This window comes from Lasioglossum baleicum, chromosome 13, assembly GCF_051020765.1.
Source record: "Lasioglossum baleicum chromosome 13, iyLasBale1, whole genome shotgun sequence".
In the NCBI taxonomy this organism is placed as follows: Eukaryota; Metazoa; Arthropoda; class Insecta; order Hymenoptera; family Halictidae; genus Lasioglossum; species Lasioglossum baleicum.
Window position 1 is genome coordinate 5,034,314 of NC_134941.1, and position 20,124 is coordinate 5,054,437.

A 20,124-nucleotide genomic window follows, 5' to 3' on the forward strand; every position below is an offset into this window, starting at 1 on the left:
CGATTTGGACAATTCCATTGGCATATGAAAAGATTTCAATTTAAATACTATTTAAATTATTTTCGAAATAAAAAGTATAGACTGTATAATTTTTTATTAATACTTTGGAAAGAGAAAATGTTCAATAATAAAGATTAATTGTGAATATATCTTGGTACTTACATTCTCTCCCCCTTGAAGAAAGTACATTACGTTGCCTCTGATCTCAGCTCTCCATGTCGTCTATGGTCATCAAGGTAGGCAGCATTAGTCATTCAGATAAGCAGCCTCGAAATATTTTACACCCTTAGGACTCTGTAATACACAGAAAAAATTAATTCATTTAATTTCAATCGATCGAACGTTGGAGACTAAATCCGAGGTGGTTGGAAATAAATAATTCAAGTTGAATACTTAATAATTTATTCGTTAATGCTTTGAAAAGAGGATATTTGATAACACAGTTTAATTGATACTCACGCTCCCGTTCTCTCCTGTTTGAAGAAAGCACGACATGATCGAATAGTATCGATCTCGGCTACCAATATGCTCTTTCCATTGATTGATTCTTTTTCCTCGGAATCTGTAACAGAAACAACAAATTCATTAATTTCAACTGACAAACAGTAAGAGACTAAATCCGAATTAATACGAAATAAATATAATTCAAGTTAAATAAAAAATCAAAATGAATGTGAACCAAAATTAAATGAACTCGATTTCTACCGCACAACACGAATTCAATGTACAATTAATCGTCACGACACAGAGAAGTAAGCGAAATAATAGAAAATTAATAATTCAAGTTCAATACTTATTAATTATATTCATTAATGGCTTCAAAAACAAAGTTTAATAACAGTATAATTGAAAAGATAATTCGTGCTCACGCTCACGTCCTCTTCTGCTTGAAGGAAGCACGACACGAGGCGATGCTGCATCTCGACTTCGATTATAATTATCGAATCCCGTCGATCTCGGATACCTATATGCTCTTTCGATCGATTCTTCCGAATCTGTAACAGAAAGAACAAATTCATTAATTATAATTGACGAAAAGTTAGAAAATAAATAAGAATAAATAGTAAATAAACAATTAAATTTGAACATAAAATCTAAATTCATTTTAACGGAAATTATCGCACGACACGAATTCAAAGCCTATTAATTGTCACGACACAAAAGTAAATTGGAATTAATAAGGAATAAATAATTCAACTTGAATATTTATCAATTATTCATTATTGGTTTGAAATAAAATGTTGAATAACACACAGTTTAATTTGAAAAATAATTTATACTCACGCTAACGTCCTCTCCTGCTTCAAGAAACTCCGCCATGATGCTACGTCATGATTCTCGAAAGCTTCGACTCGCTACCAAGATGTTCTTTCAAATGATGGATTCTTTCCCGCGGAATCTGTAACAGAAAGAACAAATTCATTATTTTCAACTGACAAGCAGTCAGAGACTGAGTCAGAATTAATACGAAATAAACAATTCAATTTGAATAGAGAATCAAAATTAATGTGAATCAAAATTATATAAACTTTACTTCTATACAACGAAACGAATTTAAATGGGATTGGACGTCACGGCACAAGAGAAAATTATCGCGAGAAGGCAACACGATTCGAGAATAAATTTAAGTCAATGAAAATTTAATAAGGTTAAACCTTACCTCCGGAAACCAGAAATTGTTGCTTCTTTCTTATGTAATCTCGTAGATTTTGACGAGAAAATGCCAAAAATCTACGCTTCACAATCCTAAGCGATCAGTAGTTCAAAATACGTGTTTGACAGTTTTCTAACTGCCCGTGCTTGTGGTGCCATCCTGCGGCACCGCTGGGTAAGCGGCGTGCGACCGTTATTACATACAAACATGGCGGGCACTCTTACCCGGCAAACACATTTGAAATTGACCAACTCTAAACCACGCATAAATTTTGAATCACTGATCTCCTAGGATTGAAACTTGGATTTTTGGCATAAAAGGCCAAAATTTCTGGTTTCCGGAGATGCACAGCAGCTGGAAATAATTCGCTGAACACAGTATTAATTTCAATAAGAATTCAAATAAATACTCTTGATTTCTATTGGATGATGCAACACAGAAAAGGTACGCACTACATAAAGGTCCTTGTTGTGCGTCTTATACTTTCTACGTGTCGGCGACAAATGACACGGTTGACAAGGTCAGAGTCAGAGGAAAGTTCGTAGTTTGAAACGTACGTGCGTTCGCTTTGACCTATTGGCGATTGCTTCCGATTTGGGACTGGCGTGGCGCGGCGCGGCGCGAAGGGTAGGGGTGGGGAGGGGAGGGGATGCTCGACGATTACAACGTCATCCTGTCGAATAAATATGGCGGGAACCTCGCACACACTCGAGAACGAACAAGAAATTTTCAAATCAATTTCACAATGTATTCTCGTTGGAATATTGGGACGTTTGAGGGCTCAAATGAAAGGTGGAGGATAGTACTTTGTCATAGGGGTACTTAGGTTTAGAAGGAAACACGAGAGCATACGGAAAAATCAATGAAACCTGACTGTCACCCCAGACGAAAAATTTATTCGATTTTAAAAGGATACTTCAAAACAATTTTACAATGTTTGCAGGAAGAATTTTGGGACGTATAAGGGCTTAAAATGTAAAGAGAGATGGTAGCATTTTACAATAGAAGTAACAAACATAAACATATATGTAAAAATCATTAAGACCCGACCGTCAATATGAACAAAATTGACTCGAATTTAAAAGAATTCTTTGAATGAACTTTAAAATGTTTTCCTGTACGAATTTTCGTGTCCTTGAGATTTCTCTATAACGAGTGAGACTTACATAAACTCTAGTAGTTAAAATATAATAAAACAAGCTTGAAACAAATTGTGAAGAGGGTACTTCGGGGAATACGCGACGTTCCCTCTAAAGAGCAAAAGTAAAATTTACTAGGTTAGAAGAGTTACGAAAAGAATTTATTCTCTAGGAAGTTTAAATTACTCTTCAAAGGGTAGTAGTAACATCTGGGTTAAAGAAGATAATTGGATGCGTATAATGGAAAAAAGAGTCCTTTGTAAGTGTTGCCGGGAACGAATATTTCGTTAGATAAAAGTCAGGAAAATTAGTAGAAATATTAGCAAAGAATGGAACAATCTCACCCTCCCGTATAAGAATAACAGTAAATGCTGTTGCTTCATAAAGGCCAATTGTAAAATTAGGTCGTGTTGTAATTCATTTCTGACAGAAACATGAAAATTCACGAACAAACAAATGATTATATGATGATTCACATGCAATAACAATGAAACTGTTTGATTGAAGCGATTGCAGAATACCTGTAATTTTATAACTATTATCTTTTTCCTTCAATAAAACTGTTGTATTAAAACATGAATTTGGAAACTTTTATTCTATACATTTTTGTGTAAATAAGAAATTTTTATTTCCTTGAAAATAGGAAAAAGGTTCAATTAAGTTGGAACCTTTTATACACATATTTATTCTGCTTTCATTTCCTTAAATAATATTGATTAAAATAACATTCCTAACATTCACATTATACCCTTACCTTAAATATCTGTTGAAAAGTATATAATCCCCTAAACTTTTTTATTAATTCAATATAAAATAACTGCTAAAACCAAATCCCTACAACAGAGTTAAACTATTAAGGTACAAGGTTAATTTAAAATAGGAGAGAAATGATTTCCAGTTTAAAGCGCATTAAATAACTTTTATTGATAAATCTGTTTCGAGCCTTGGTTACTGGATATCGTTACGGTACCATTAATTCTACATATGCAAGCTGAAGTAAGAGAAGTGGCTCAGCTTACACGAGGAAATAATTGAAGTATCTGTATAGTAATTCGTTATATCTGACCTAGTTTCCAGCATGTATACCAGAAAGCGGAAAACATACATTAACCTTTAAGTGGTTCGGCCCGAATAGCCGAAATCTAGCAGAACAAGACTCGCCCGATGCTTCTATCGTAATTATCTTTGGAAGAAATCCGAATTTCCAGGTTACCGAAGTTCCTTTCTTAGTGAAGTTGAAATTATATTTCGTAGGGGGGGACGGGTCCGTAGGAAATGGTTGGAATTAATTTTCGACGAGCCGTCTGTTCCGAATGCCGAGTATAGGGAAAAGGAAATTGGCCGATTTTCGTTGTTTCCAGGCCACGTGAATGGTCGCCTTGAATACTTGAAGGCGACTCTAAAGTCGGCCGGCTGTTTAAAGCGCGAATGGCAGCAGTTGTTCGTGTATCAAACGCCGGTAAGTCGGATTCATTGCGTTTCAAAGTTTAACAATGTCCAGGGGAGTCGACTCGACGCGATGCCCGTGACTTTAACCGAGTTCGGGTCGAGCTGCTCGGGCTGCACGTCCGCGACAGATTCTGGCGAGACCTCGAACGTGATTTGGTCCGAAGTTCCGCCCCGTTTATTGGCTCGAAATAGTCCCCGATTTGTCCCCGATAAAAATTATACCCGTGATAGATCGCCGACAGGAAACACGCCCGGGCGACGCGAAGATATCGCACAATATATGTCTCAATAAAAATCTCAAAATAATTCCGACCGGTGAAATACGGTGAGGAGTAAAATCTAACCACTGGAATCATTTTTCAGAAAGTCTTTATTTACGTGTGTCTTGAAACAGGAACACACGCGGCAAAATATGATTTTACATTAATTTGAACTTAACACCTTAGCTACCGGAAGCCCATTAGCAAGATTTTGAATGACTGAGCTGTGTGTGGAAGAAACTCAATAATTTTCTTTGAAATAATAACACTGTCCAACACCAAATTTGATTTCAATATACTGTTGGGTCCTTCTTATAGAGTTTTTTGCGCTGATTCCGAATCTGGTTTTAATTTTTTTCCTATACGTCCAGTTTTTGAGAAAATGGAGTTTTAAAAAAAGACATATTTTTCAACTTTAAACAAATATTGCGATGTTATTATAAAAGATATTGAATTGTTGTTTGCAGCAAAAGATTCTGTAGACTTTCCCGAATACAGTGATATCCAATATTAATACATTATGATTGTTTAAACATGTTTAAACAATGATTAAAGACGGAGATGCACCACTTTTGCACCAATTTTTGCGGATATTTTCGAATTTATCTCAAAAAATAAGGGTCCAGCGAAAAATTGAACTATACCACGCGAAAGAGCAGACTTTTATCTTGAGAAACCCCCTTGTGAAGTTTGCATGGTCGACGTTTTTACCGAACCAGAAAGCAAAATATCTTCGCCCGACATGCGTTGACGCCAGTGGTGCTCTTCCACTAGCGCGGTCGTTCGTCGGGATACGGCGAGGCGCGCTGCGGTGAAACGGCGCGTGGCTATAAGCGCGCAATTATGTCAGCTTACTTAAATGTAATATTTTATTAAATGTGTTATACTATTGTTATTTATTATTTATTAGTATATTTATTCTGTATAAATTATTTTATGTATTTTTTAATGTTAGTCTCTCGTTTATAGTATATTTAATACAAAAAAATACCTTTTGTAACAAAAAAATAATTTATTCACACACTACACTATTACACTATTTACAATGCTAATATATATGTGTACACTATTCAGATATAATACACTATATCGATTTAATATGGAGCAAACTATTTTAATTATGTATTTAAGTCAATAAAAATAGTCCCGTTTATATTGTGTTTGGACTTATTTTACTCGGAAGAATCTCGAGTGTTCATTGGCACTATAATTACAATACATAGATAAGACGACAATTACTGAAAATAAAATTTTTCAGTCACCGCATTGCAGACTTTCCTTACATTGTATGTATTCCGTTGTCCGTAGACCGTCATTTATTTCAAAATATCGTGTTGGTTCTTAAGAAAACTGATGCCAGAGTTCAGTTTCGGCTTTGTGTTTGTTGAAATCAGTCGTGTCAAGCATTTCAAATCTGCATTGCTACGTATAAAACTTCATAAAAAACATTTATAGTTATTTATAGTATTTTAGTTGTTGTGTATATAATATATGTATTTTAGTAGTGTATTATATCTGAATAGTGTACACATATATATTAGCATTGTAAATAGTGTAATAGTGTAGTGTGTGAATAAATTATTTTTTTGTTACAAAAGGTATTTTTTGTATTAAATATACTATAAACGAGAGACTAACATTAAAAAATACATAAAATAATTTATACAGAATAAATATACTAATAAATAATAAATAACAATAGTATAACACATTTAATAAAATATTACATTTAAGTAAGCTGACATAATTGCGCGCTTATAGCCACGCGCCGTTTCACCGCAGCGCGCCGCGCCGTATCCCGACGAACGACCGCGCTAGTGGAAGAGCACCACTGGCGTCAACGCATGTCGGGCGAAGATATTTTGCTTTCTGGTTCGGTAAAAACGTCGACCATGCAAACTTCACAAGGGGGTTTCTCAAGATAAAAGTCTGCTCTTTCGCGTGGTATAGTTCAATTTTTCGCTGGACCCTTATTTTTTGAGATAAATTCGAAAATATCCGCAAAAATTGGTGCAAAAGTGGTGCATCTCCGTCTTTAATCATTGTTTAAACATGTTTAAACAATCATAATGTATTAATATTGGATATCACTGTATTCGGGAAAGTCTACAGAATCGTTTGCTGTAAACAACAATTCAATATCTTTTATAATAACATCACAATATTTGTTTAAAGTTGAAAAATATGTTTTTTTTTCAAAGCCATGATTTTCAAAAACTGGACGTATAGGGAAAAAATTAAAACCAGATTCGGAATCAGCGCAAAAAACTCTATAAGAAGGACCCAACAGTATATTGAAATCACAAAAAAAGTTGAAATTTGTTGGACAGTGTAATTACAGATGAAGCTGTTACTGTGAGTAGACTTAATAGATTTAATAAATTTCACCTATTTACGATTGGTTCAAGTTTGTTCTTCATTTTTACCAAAAAATGGAATTTCGATATCAGTAGTATGAGTACTGGTCACATCAATTCTTGAGCAAACCCAAAACAATCTGCGATACTATGATAAAGAAGGGTATAAATCACAGGTATAATTGATAGTACAAACGTTCTTTGGGTTCCAGGGATCGTTTCATGATTCATCCGCGACAGACTTTAAGACGAATTGCTCGTGCTAATTGCTTTCCTGTCGGACGCATCGTTCCATTGCTCGCCACTAGTTGTTGATACGTTATCGTATCGAGGATTATTCGCGTAATTTACGCCGGTGCTGCGCGAGCCGTTCGAAATCGATTATTTGCCACGTTTAACTTCAATCAGCGTCCAACCAACTGTATTTATACCCCCAGACGATTGTAACGGGGATTGCGTGCAATTTGACAAAAACTGGAATAATGTAACATATAATTAATATTTGTCACGAGAGAATGTTATCAACACGATGCCGCACGAGCGGCGAATTTCGCCTGAAACCTGGCCAAAAGTAGAAGCACCCAGTTTTTCATTTTCATTAACGTGATATACTGCCTCGGCCATTCGCTTGCGGTAAATGCTACTGTCATTTTGAACAAACGCCAGTTCACTACGGATGATTTAAAAAAAAAGGACACTTTGAGATTAATTTTCTGATAATCCAGTCTAACTAACAAAGTAATATACATTATAATTTATAATATCATATGTAAATTTAAGTAAAAAATTACTCATCCAGCGAAATGAAACAAGCTCTTTTTTTAAACTGAATAAGGCCAACATGATGCAAACAATTGTACAAGAGAAGGTTCAAGAAAACGTGTATTCATTGATAATATTACATACAAAATTATCAATTTAGTATCACAAGGTTCATATTTTATGATCAAACAACGTCTTTACTGAAATGATTACATACCAATGAATTTACTTGCTCAAATCTGTTCCCTTAACGCTATCAGTGAGGGAAACGTTTACTCATGGAAGTTCAAACGTACGAGAGTTTACTTGAAAAATATTCAGAATCTAATTAATAGGATACAGTTTACTTCGCACTTTCGGCGCGTTTGCAGTATTTTCCATCATGCTCGCCTCATTTAGAAATTGCATCCGCCCTAAAACTATTTTGTATACACAATGCGCTGGAAAATTCCAACCAACGAGTTCAGGAACTCGTAACATTACATAGTAGTTAATCTAAACTCATAACCGCAAACTAATGCGGATCTGGCATAATTGTTTCTCTTTATTTGCAGGTGTTGTCTGTATGATTCCAGTATTCAATTGTGGATGTATGGGGTATATGAACGATAGAATTCCCATTTATAAGTTGAATCAGTTCAGTCACGGTTAGGTCGTTTCATATGATGAATAAATTAAGTGTCTGGCTCAATTCCACCTATATTTCTAGATTTTGTATACAAAATGTCATCAGCAAAAGTGGTAAATAGAACTATCTACACCCACTACATCAGAATTATAAAACAACACACCCATTTTTCGCCACAAGATTCCTTCTGTTGAACATTTCATAGTTAAATAAATTATGCCGGACTCGTCAGTGAAACATATTTGCTTATTAATATTCCATTTTAATTTAGGAGTGGGTAGTCACACAAGGAATATTTTAAAGATTAACTTGAACTTTCAGTAAGAAAAATAAAGTATGCCACTGCATACTGCACCGTCACCTTTTAATTAGTTCATTCAGTTAGGGTGAAGATTCTCTTCATTCTTCTAGCCGCAGGAATATTTTTCTCTTAAGCACTAGCTATTCACTTAAATGGATTATACTGAACCCATCAGTAGAACTTGCCCGCACTTGCTCATTAACAATCCGAAGTAGCTTCACTTGTCTCATTTTTATACACATAAAACAATGGACGCTAGCAAAGAACAGATGCGTTTGGATGGTTTCGACGTAAATGAATTTTTTCCGTCTACAACGTGCTAAGTTTCTATCTACTTGTAACGATTGGCAGATTATTAGCAAAAGAAATATTCATACAAAATAAACAAGAAATTATAATAAATAATTAAGGAAATTGACAAAATTTAAAATTTATTAACTAATATATTCAAATTCATAAATATTTTTCCACCAATTATATTCATTTATATTCAGTGAAAGTATGTACCTTCCAATTTAATTCTCTTAAACCATGTTTGAAGCTTGTATAGTGAACTTACGCGTATACAGTGAAAATATTTTCTAATGTAATTATCTTAAATAATATTTAACGACTTCACAAAGAAAAATATTTAGAAATTTAATTATTTTTACCCCTCAAGGGATGCTTCGAAAAACTTTCTTAACGAACACCTAAGACTTGAAAGTCCCTGCAAACTTTCAACTTCTTAGGTCGAGGGATTCTGAAAATACAGAGATTAGTCAGTATAAAATCATCTAATACATAAGTGATCTTTGGAGCATCTACAAAATATGACTTTGAGAACATTTTGTTTGCCTATCACCGAATTTGCTTCGATCCGAATACTCCTTTCATCTGACCTTTTTCCCTAAAATAAGCGAGATATTTAAGATGGTCAAGTTAGGTGAAACGCCCTATAGATAACTCTAAGTAATTGCGGGTCCGTTGTAAACATTTTGCGGCACCGTAATTAATTTTGAAAGAAGCACATGATTAATATCCGGCATTAAGCCAGTTTCTTGTTCATCCATGTTTGCTGGGAAAACAGCTTGAAAAGAGCAGCGCAAGCACAGGTAGTCGTGACGCAGGGAAAAGCGTGGAACAAAATTGTTCTCTTGCACGAGGGCTCATTTCTAATAAACCCTAATGTCCGAGAGAGGTATTAGCATCGCGGGTAACGACACCGAGCGTCGCGACGCCGGGTGACAGTGGTTTCCACAATGAGGCGACGAAAGAGCAGGCACCCTTTCAGAGTTTTTCCTCAGGTAACGTTAGGTCCAAACGTTTTTCACTACGATTCCAGAAGTACCCCAGGTAAGCTCATTGCCGTTGCTTGCAAAGCTTGCCTATCTTCGTCTCTTTCTTCCCACCACCGTGCGGCGCCTCCTACATTTTCTTTTTTCGACTCGGTGTAAACCCCCTTTCGGAAATGTGGTGAACACCGGCGGAGCAAAGAGCTGGCTCACTTTGACGAGGTTTAGCCGGACACCATCGTTACCTTTCTTTACCTACGGTGGCAGACGCGATCTTCAAAAGCTTCTATAATTTCCTCGGCATTTTCTTGTTTTGGAATTCGAAGCGAAACGGTTTAACCACCGGACAGCCTGCTGCGAAACGGTCTTGTGCGCCGATCATGCCCATTCTGGTCCAGTGTAATCTTGCCGTTACACTTTGGAAGAGAATGTTTCACCGAAGCCATTTTCTTTTAGGATTGAACCGTAAGCCACAGTTAAAAGCAGCTCTAGTTTTCACGTATTTTTCTAAATAACCTATACCATTAAAAAAAGAATAATGCATATACACTCTCATTCATACAGTGGTAAACGAAATAATAATACACTTTATGTATTCATATGTTTAATATATTTAAAGGTAGGTCTCTTTTTAATTCTATTGCTTCTAGTAAGCGTTTTCAGATAATGTTCTATATAATTTATTTACTCGATTTTGGTTTAAATTTCGCTGTAAACATTTTCTAATTTCCATTTTATGTAACTATTTGGACCAGCAACAGCTGTATCATCTTCGTCTTTTATAAGGAAAGTTGTGTGTTGTGTTGTTACTCCCATCGTAGATTACTCACATCGTATCGAGTAATCTCGTACATGCTGTTAACGCAATTAGAATGTTGCGAATGGGTCCTTGCAAATTACCACGATGAATAGTTCCGCCAGTGCCAGCTTCGCAATTTTGCATAGCGCAAAATTTCGTGGCTTTAAAACCCCTTGCATTGTCTATTCCGTGAAATAATTACATTTACTTCTATAAAAAGAATAAATCCTATCGACTAAGTGGCTCAAATTGTTAAAAATTGAAGGCATTTATGTTATTATATTTCAATATACCATTTACCATAGTCTCCTATTTAAAATATCGTTTACTTTATTCAACCTGATCTATAGTGAATACTGAAGTATACAAGAATTAAATAATGAAATCTTACAAGTTATCGTATCTGGTAAGGGAATAAAATCCATGCCCTAACAAACGACTTTTTGGCAGAATTTCTAATACAAATAATACTAATCGTTTAATCATCAAAACATTACTAAGAATAGCAAGACAGTTTCACGTTCTTTTAACCATTTTTTTATACAACAGAAATGATTGAAATTCGATGTGATAGAAAGTTTAGATTCTTCTCATCAATATTTCCCATGCATTTTTATGGATTTCCCAGGAATATATATTCTACGTTATTCTATCTTCTACAATTTCAATGAAAATTATAGATTCATCTAAAAATTGCCATTTTCGGAGGCGAAAAAATAGCTCGAAACTAATTAAATAATAACACTGTAAAGTCAATGCAAAAGTGTTATTGAAATTACTTGCCCTATATATTCCTTCGATTCTTGTCGGGAGAGTATGATCTCTTTCGATCTCTCTCAAAGCATCTGGATGGCAAAATGCTAAACAATTTTGTCAATGGTAATTATTTTCACGGCGCTCAGGTTCGATCAATTTCTACACTAAATGAATTCATCAAATCAATTCAAATAATTACCATTCTTTCAAAAAGTACGATCGTGAAAATACCTCCTTTATCAATTTTGTCAATGTTGAAAGTTGCGTTACATACACGTATACACGGTGCCTTAATCAACTTGAGAACTCTAGATACCTCGCTTACTTTTTACGAAAAGAAAAGTGTCAATAATCTGAAAGTAAAATGAATTTGTAACTAAAGGAAAAATATTCCTTTATTTATGATACTATTTTATAAATCGACATCAAGTTTCTGACAATCTCGTGGATAACGTTCAAGTTAGCATCATAGTAAATTGATATTAACACCATAATCGTATTGGTATCTTGCGTGTAACAGGAGATAAAGCAGTTAGAAACTCAAACACCCTTCTAATCCCCAATGAATTTAACAGTTTCAGCGAATATATACATGCACACAATTCCATTGAGGAACTTATTACAAATGTATGTAAATACCTATGAAAGGATTAAGCGCATAGCTTTTGCTACTGAAACTTCACCGATTATATTCGCGTTGAAGTTCCACAAGTTGTATATGCATAAATTGAAGGACTTTGTTTGGAAGCAAATTTTAAACAGTCTTTTTATCAGCCATTTTGCTTTTCAGTCTAAATGGTAACTATCACAATTGTTATAATTAAACTGAGGAGCCTTATGTGAATTCTCGCTTGCACAGATTATTTTATAAAAAACTCAGAATAAATGAAAAATTCCTTTAGCCTACCTGAAGAAACTATCTGATCGAAATAAAATAAAACTGCTGTAAGCTTGGTTAATATAAACGCTCCGGATCTTTATGCAAAATAAAAATTGTTTGCATTAATTGCAATTCGTAGGAGTCAAATAGCAATCTATTACTCTCTTTAATGGTTTTATCAAGTCGTAAGAAACGTATATGATATTCTTAAATATTTTTCATCTTTCCATTGTTTGACATTACACCCACCTATTTTTTCTCAAAATGCATAATAACATGTATAACATACGAACATGTTCAAATAACATCGTAAAATAATTGCTGACATATAAAGTGACAGAAATCGGAATTACTGCGAGCAGTTCGCAAAGAAAATCGTAGTGCACGAATTTGTTTGAAGCGCAGTCAACCTTGCAAATCCGACAGTTTATAAATCACTGGAAGTGCAGGACTAGGGGAAGGTATCGCATCGATAGCCATCAATATCGACGTTCATCGCAGAAATCCGAAAATCTCCATCGGCACTGCTTTTTAATTGACGTCGTCGGGGCGCCAATATTTTTCGATCGCTTTCCAAATTGAAATGGTTCCGCGTGGGAATCTAATAATTTCAAACCGGTACCGGCACCGGCACCGTCGAAACCCGCCAGGGTCGGCGGCTTTTATTTTATACAATTTCTCTCTTTCGTCGTGTACTAATTAATGTTTTCGTGAGAATTTATCATCGCACCCCCATTGTTGTGCACGCTTCGCTGAAGATTTAGGAGCGGACTGCAGCGACGAGTGAATACAGCCGTGGCTCGTCGCGAGGAAAGCGTCTGCATACGGGGGTTCGTTCGTGCAAACTTGAAATTATGGGTTTGTGCAGCGACAAGTGTCAGGTTTAGCGGGAACATTTTGCGGTCTTTCTCCTTTTCGCTGTACCGTACGAGTATATACATAGTGTCAAATAATTCTTCGATAAATTACTCGAAGAAATTGTAAGCTAAACTCGATTTTTTGCAACAGAATCTCAGAGGCGATCCACCTGTCCAAGAAAGACCGCCAGCATACAGTCTGTACGCTTCCCTCTTCACCATCAGATTCCCCTCTCGCGGCTCTCTGCAGGAGGCACGTGTCACCAGCAGGGGCCCTAACTGTTATAACCAAAAAGAAAAAAAGTCATGGAATAACAAGTATCTCATCGACTAAAATCGTATTGGTTACACATAAGTATGAGTTATGAGCGATCGAAATAAACTTCTCTCATCGATAACTGATTTGAGCATTCGAAACAGTTTTTCTTCGTCGATAACAGTTATCGAAGAGGATCCAATTTTTTGGACAGTAATAAATGTTACTTGTAACCAAAAAGTATAAAAATCGATATTTTTTTAACCCTTAACTGGGCGCATGGGGTCTATTCGACCCCGAGTGGTATAAAATAGTACATAACTTTTCCAGGCGCGCCCAGTTAAGGGTTAATCATTTTGTTCTCCCGCTCTATCTTACCCCTTCTACGCCATTCCTCGGTGGCGAATATCCTCAAGCTTTCGCCACGGACCGGTCACTTGACATGATGCGCGCACCAAATTCGCGTTGGGTCTGCGTCTGCGTCGTGACTAACTCGATAGTGGCAGAGAAAAGGAACTGTATTCCCCCCGATTTCCACTATCTGGCGACACTGAGCATATAGGGGATACGTGACGTCACATTACTCCCACTACGAAGAGAATTGAGCCACATTTAGTGGTAGTGGGGGAAGCATTTCGAGGGGAATACACATCAGTCCGGTGACGCTTTTCCTGAGGCCAATGTCGGGATAAATCGGGCCTATTCAGTGCGTGCCCCCTCTTCGGGCTGAAGCATTTTCGATGCATCGCGCGTCATGCCGCGCCGCGTCGTTAATATGTGCACGTCCTTTCTCGCGTCCGCAGTGTTTCAATCTCCCGTGGGATCCGCAGCCGGAAACGCGTGACGCTTTCCGTGCACGAGAGACCCGGCCGTGAATGAATACTCGCCACTCGAAAGCTAACAGCATTTTCCGACAGCGCAGCGACCAGAGGTTAAACAGCCTTCGGCCGCTTTTCATGAAATTCCCCCATGCTGAACCCATTCGCTGTCCGGCTCTTCGGTTCGGTTAGCTCAGTTATGACTTCCCGGGGATGTTTTGAACGGGTTACTTAATGCATGCAATCTATAAATAACCGATATACGAAGTAATAAAATAATTGATCTAGAACTTTAATGGCAGCGCTTGTCAACCAAAAGGAGAAAGCCCTAAATGAAAGAAAGCTCCTAAAATGAATACGTTGGTTGTGATCACTAGACTGCCGAACTTTATGAAAAAGAAAAATTTATTGAAAAAATTTAACCCAGACCAGTCACAGTCTTAATTATAAATATATACGATTTAATTGTATCAGGTCGTTAAGTATTAAACTTGACAAATGTGTTCGAAATTTGTGTTTTATTTGTTAAGTTTCATACTTAATGACCTGATAATTAATTCCCATTTACCCAAACCTAGAAAATATTCAGTAGGTGCATTTAAAATAATTTGTTGTACGTAGTTACAGAAATAATTACAATTTTTTAATATTTGGTGTCTCGCATTGTAATATAAACAATTCAAACAGATTATCAGCTACGCGATCGTACAAACAAATCCAGTTATTTACAAGAATATGTTCCAAGCGCAATTAAAACTCATTGTACAAATATGGACGCGTGACATCCAGATTAGAAAACATCAATTGGAGATATTTTTATCATTTCGCGCAGTCAACAACAACCACATATTTCGACTATGAAAAAAAATTCAGTTTTCGGATTCTCTTGTTTGTTTACTCGAACATTTTATTTTTCGTTATAAATATTCACTATTGTTACGGTTCCATCTCATTGTTTACTTGAACAACCAATTCAAATAATTCAGTGTGTTTATTTTCCCGAATGTATTTTAATACACCGCGTGTGTATAAACATTCATCAATAAATCCTTTATACGATACGCCGGAAATGCAATTAAAATGTTTCCTATTTCGTGTCAGGCGTTTGAATTTATTTGTAAATCGATTTTGCTAATGGTCCATTATTTTCACGTCGCAACTTAATCTCAGCCAATTTATATCTGGACACGACGTATGACAGAATCTGTCAACACGATCGATTTCTCTGTCTCTCTCTCTCTCTATGTATTCCTGTGTCAGAGAAATGCGAATACTCTGATTCAACGTAACCATTAAACTTTTACAGAGAACGTTTTCATCGGTAGTTTCAAAGGCGAAAGGTTGCAGGTACATACTACTTCTCGCTTCTATAAGACATAACCATATAAAAGGAACGTCTCGGGAGATGTTGAGTTACTGGAATTCTTAGAAACTTTTTACAACACTGTGATATCATGAAACGAACATTTATTATATCTCGCTATCGATATTACCAATTTGTCCTTTCTGCAAATAAAAAAATCCTTTAGCCACAGATATTCAATGCAAAAATAGGCTTCCCCTTGTTAGCATCCAAATGAAAATTTTAAAAAATGACTAATGTTTTATAATAATTTTAAATTACATTTTCATTAATGCGCGGTACTGACACGTATGTCATTGTACAGATAAGTTTAATAATAGTTTTGGATTTACACACAACTACCACAGTGTTGAATTCACGACATAAGAATTACACAATATGTTTCGCGTCTGACATAGCGCATGATATACTACTGTAGAATATAATATACTAATTTAGATATCGATTCATTGTTTATCAGCAAAATGTAAGGTTCGTAATCACAAAATAAAAGAATAGACAAATTAGGCAAACCATAATGAGACTGGAAGTGATAAGTTTGAACAATATTTATAAAAATCAGCATTTACTATAACTCAGAAAGAGTAGTAATTCTACAACAAGGTTACACGAGACATTTTGAGTTTCATGAATCGAAACTTACAAGAAAATATTTGTACTAACGAAAAGTATTAACATTTTTAATTTATTTTTACTACAAGAAGCTATTCAGTCGGCAAAAGAAATTTGTTTTTTCTTTCTTTAAAAAATTTGCATAAAACTCTGCAGTCTAGTCATTAATGTTAAAAATACTATATAAAAACCTAATTCTATTAAAACACCCCTAAAAAGCTTGATGGCTTTACATTACAGGAAAAGACCGTACAAACATTACTTTTTGCAATGTTTATCAATTGTGAAACCAGTGGAACGAGGTTTCCATTCAGACGATATTTTCGAGTATTGGTAGCATACAATCGGCAATTTCTTTGCGTTATCGGTTACCGTTTTCGGAGTGTCGCAAAATCGAACAAAGAAAAACATTGTCACACTACGATTCGTATCGGCCAGAAAGGAACAAAAGAAGCCGGTATACATAGATAATTAACAACGTGCTGTCACAGGTTATTTGTTTTGTGAAAACAGTAAAAGCTGCCAGGCTGCGGCGCTAATAAAATACCAAACGATAATTGAACCATCGGAGGAGGAGGGGGAGAACGGAGAAAAAAAGGTCTGCTCGCTGGTTCGTTTGAACGCAATGAATTCCTTTGTTTCACGCTAGCCGTAGATCGTGCGACGAAATAAATCCCGTATCCGCTCGGCAACATTTATTGAACCGGTCACGCGGGAAAATCCAGCGAAATCTTTTTATCGGGCCGCTTTTGTTCCATAGGTAAAGTGCCCGGCGCGCGTATCTAGGCCCGCGTTTAATCGTGTAATCGTGCGTTCCACCCCCAACACGGGATACCCAAAATGTACAGGCAGGTAAGCTTCGTGAAATATGACCGATAATACTACCACCCCGCAATCGACAAATTCAATCAGCAATTTGGAAAATGTTTTTCCACCGCGCGTGGCCTGATTTACGCTATTTTTGTTTTGTCCAGTTGGCCCTCCGTGTTTAACCCCATGCCCTATTACGTCAAGTCAATCTCGTGAAAACTTCGAATAAAAATCCACTAAATTAATTTCGTAGTCGATGTACAAATTGTGATAAAGAAGAGCAGTTTTTTTACCACCCCTCGTACACTCACATTGGGAAATATATAGGCAAACAACAAATACAATTTTTTTTCTGCTAGAAAATTATGAAGGTCATGGAAAGGTTTGCAAATAAAAGAAAAAAATTTATTCAAATCGGCATGCTACGTTTAAATGATGTCCCTCGTGAGATGGAGGGCGCCCTCGTTTGAACCTATGGAAATTCCAGTGAGAGCACGTTATAGTAAGGCGTATTGTAAGATAAATTTGTCATGTGCATGGTTACTGCTAGCTTGTGGGTGTTTAGGAAAATTTACATTCCTGAGCAGCAATTTATTATAAAAAAATTTAGAGGAATTTTATTTCCTGTACTAGAGAGAGAGAGAGAGAGAGAGAGAGAGAGAGAGAGAGAGAACCTAGAACTTATTGATGCTTTATTAACCATTGTGAGTCCATTTTTCGAGATACTTAACCCCCATACACTATATGAAATTTAACCGAATTTCTATTTTACATACTGCAAAATATACTTTGCAACTTGGTAATTGTACCTTCAGCGAAAAATTTTCCATCTTCAACTTGTTATAATTTTGTAATTAGCAAATTAAATAGCAGTCTAACTGGACGTCTTTTCGCAGGGAACTTTTATACATATACTAAAAACGTCTGTAACCTTCCATAGTGCTCCTTGCGTCACTTTAATGGTAGTGGTACACTTTTCATTCAGACTGCAATGGAATAGCAATAAAAATCGGGCATCAAATTTTATGGAGTCGTTATTATACAAGATACTTGAATCCTTAAATCCATGATGGTTTGAGTCACGAGAAATATTTTCTGGATTCTGTGGACACGTTTGTACGTGTAAAATTTTTTCATCACTTTCTCGCTTGCATCCTAATGCACACGTTGATAGAAAATTAATTTAGAGGAATGAATAAATGATGGGTAAGTAGGAACTTCGCCCTTTAAAGTAAGATTAGGTAGATTGATGTGCGATTATACGTATCACGAAGTTATGGGCAATTTTTCATCTAATTGAATCGATAGTTTACTGTGTAAAAACGCACACTACCTCTCTTTTCCACATCTTTGAATATGCAACGATATTTACAGAACACAAAAATCTGTATTTGATGCCACCATCATGAAATAATAACTGAATTGCACGAGCGCGAAATAAACGAGAAAAATTGAGGGGTCAGCGTGACAAGTTAACGTTTAAAGTGAAAATCGATACACGCACACCCCCGTGTACTTCATCCTCGCAACGAAATGGCGCGAATCTTATGTCTGCTATTCTTCAGCCATGATTAGGCACATTTTTCTGCTGTTCAGCCAAAGTCATTGAGCTGTTCTCTGATAGAAGCTTTCACTGACTACGATGAAATTGATGAGATCTTCTAAAAACCAAAGTTGGAAACAAAGGAACGAGAAAAGTGTTAAGTGCAGCAGCTGAAAAAGAAAAGTCACGGAACCTAAAACGAGAAAATCGAAACTGCAATTATTCTCAATTGAGCAACTCGTCGGGAACTTCATATACGATGCGTTCAACAACATGTAGGTACTTTTATCATGTCCCGACCATTGATTGAATTTTAATCGTAATTTACATTATATTATTTTTGTTGTGTCTTTTGTTTCCAACTATAGTACGTCAGAAAGATGCTCTCGAATCTTCTATTGAAAGAATAATCCCGAAAGAAATTATTATACTGTATTACTCGGTGCCACATTTGTTGGTTTACATACAGTGGATGGAGAAATTAATGAAAATGTATCCTTTACAGTGAATCAGTTTTTTCAAAACCATTGAATGGTTACAGACAGATAATATGTTACCACTTTACCCACAGGAAGCCTTTTAATAACTCTTTGAAAAGTCGTATGATATCAAAAAGAAGCTTAAAAATATTCTTTTACACAAAAATCCCATGAGAAATCAATTAGATTATGTTCTTGAGCGTGGCTTCTTATTTCATGACGAAAATTGTTATAACTAGTAAGAAATGTGTTAAAAAAAATTCTCAGCTACAAACTATGAAGTAACCGCCAGTAAACATTAACTTTTTTAATATCGGACCATACGATTTGGATTTTTCTTTTGACTAATTAGAACAATTAGTTTACTACATAATGTGAAAAATATTTTGAAAAAATTACAATTGGTCGGAATTAGGCAGAGAATACTAAAAGTTGTTGTTTACAACACTTTGATGTGGGCCCATACTCAGAATTTAAAAAATACATTTCGTAGATCTGTATCAATTACACATATTTTCAACTTACGTCAGAATTGACTTAGACCATTTTCATTGTGCACGAAGATCCGCACTCTATTGACAACACACGAATAATCGCGAGACCTGTTATTTTTATTATCATGCAATACATAAAGTTGGTATTGCGCAGAAGTTCCAACCTTAAAACAGTTTATGTTATGATCGCCACTCGTTAAGTTTTATGAATCGTTCCTGCACTGCTTATACCGCGTGTGGCTAGATACTCTGCACTTCAGCGTGGCATACAATGGATAGATAACGATAGTTTTAAACACATAGTTTGCGTATGTTCCAGCAAACTTTGTTCCCGCGAAAGTTGGTTTCGGGGACAGTTTTGCTTGCACATAATTGCTTGCCCATTATAAATGCACAACATAGAGACATTCATGTGCTAATCGTAAAGTAGGCCGATCTCGATAGGCTAGGAGACCTGTAAACCCTTGGTGCATATACACGATGCGATTTGTCCACAATATGAATAATTTATCGGCTCAGGTTATCAGATAATAGTGTGTAATATTGACACGGCTAGCGAACTACGATCAAGGTGTACCTGATACCTATCGGTACTCTGGCCCTTGAAGCACTATGTTATTGACTGAATTGACT

General features: G+C 35.9%; 2 protein-coding genes across 2 annotated transcripts in view; one reads left to right on the forward strand and one right to left on the reverse strand.

Moving 5' to 3' along the window:
- The window catches only part of Dpr1 (defective proboscis extension response 1), a 467,695-nt gene that overhangs the window by 398,320 nt on the left and 49,251 nt on the right, over positions 1-20,124 (forward strand). The gene's annotated exons all lie outside the window — the stretch shown is intronic.
- Positions 1-20,124, reverse strand: part of Pect (phosphoethanolamine cytidylyltransferase) — a 173,746-nt gene that overhangs the window by 46,086 nt on the left and 107,536 nt on the right. Inside the window, exons 14-17 of the mRNA XM_076436343.1 lie at positions 1,285-1,399; positions 870-995; positions 460-562; positions 163-294 (exon numbers count right to left, since the gene is read on the reverse strand). The gene's annotated coding sequence lies outside the window, so the exon portion shown is untranslated. The remainder of the gene's footprint in view (positions 1-162; positions 295-459; positions 563-869; positions 996-1,284; positions 1,400-20,124) is intronic.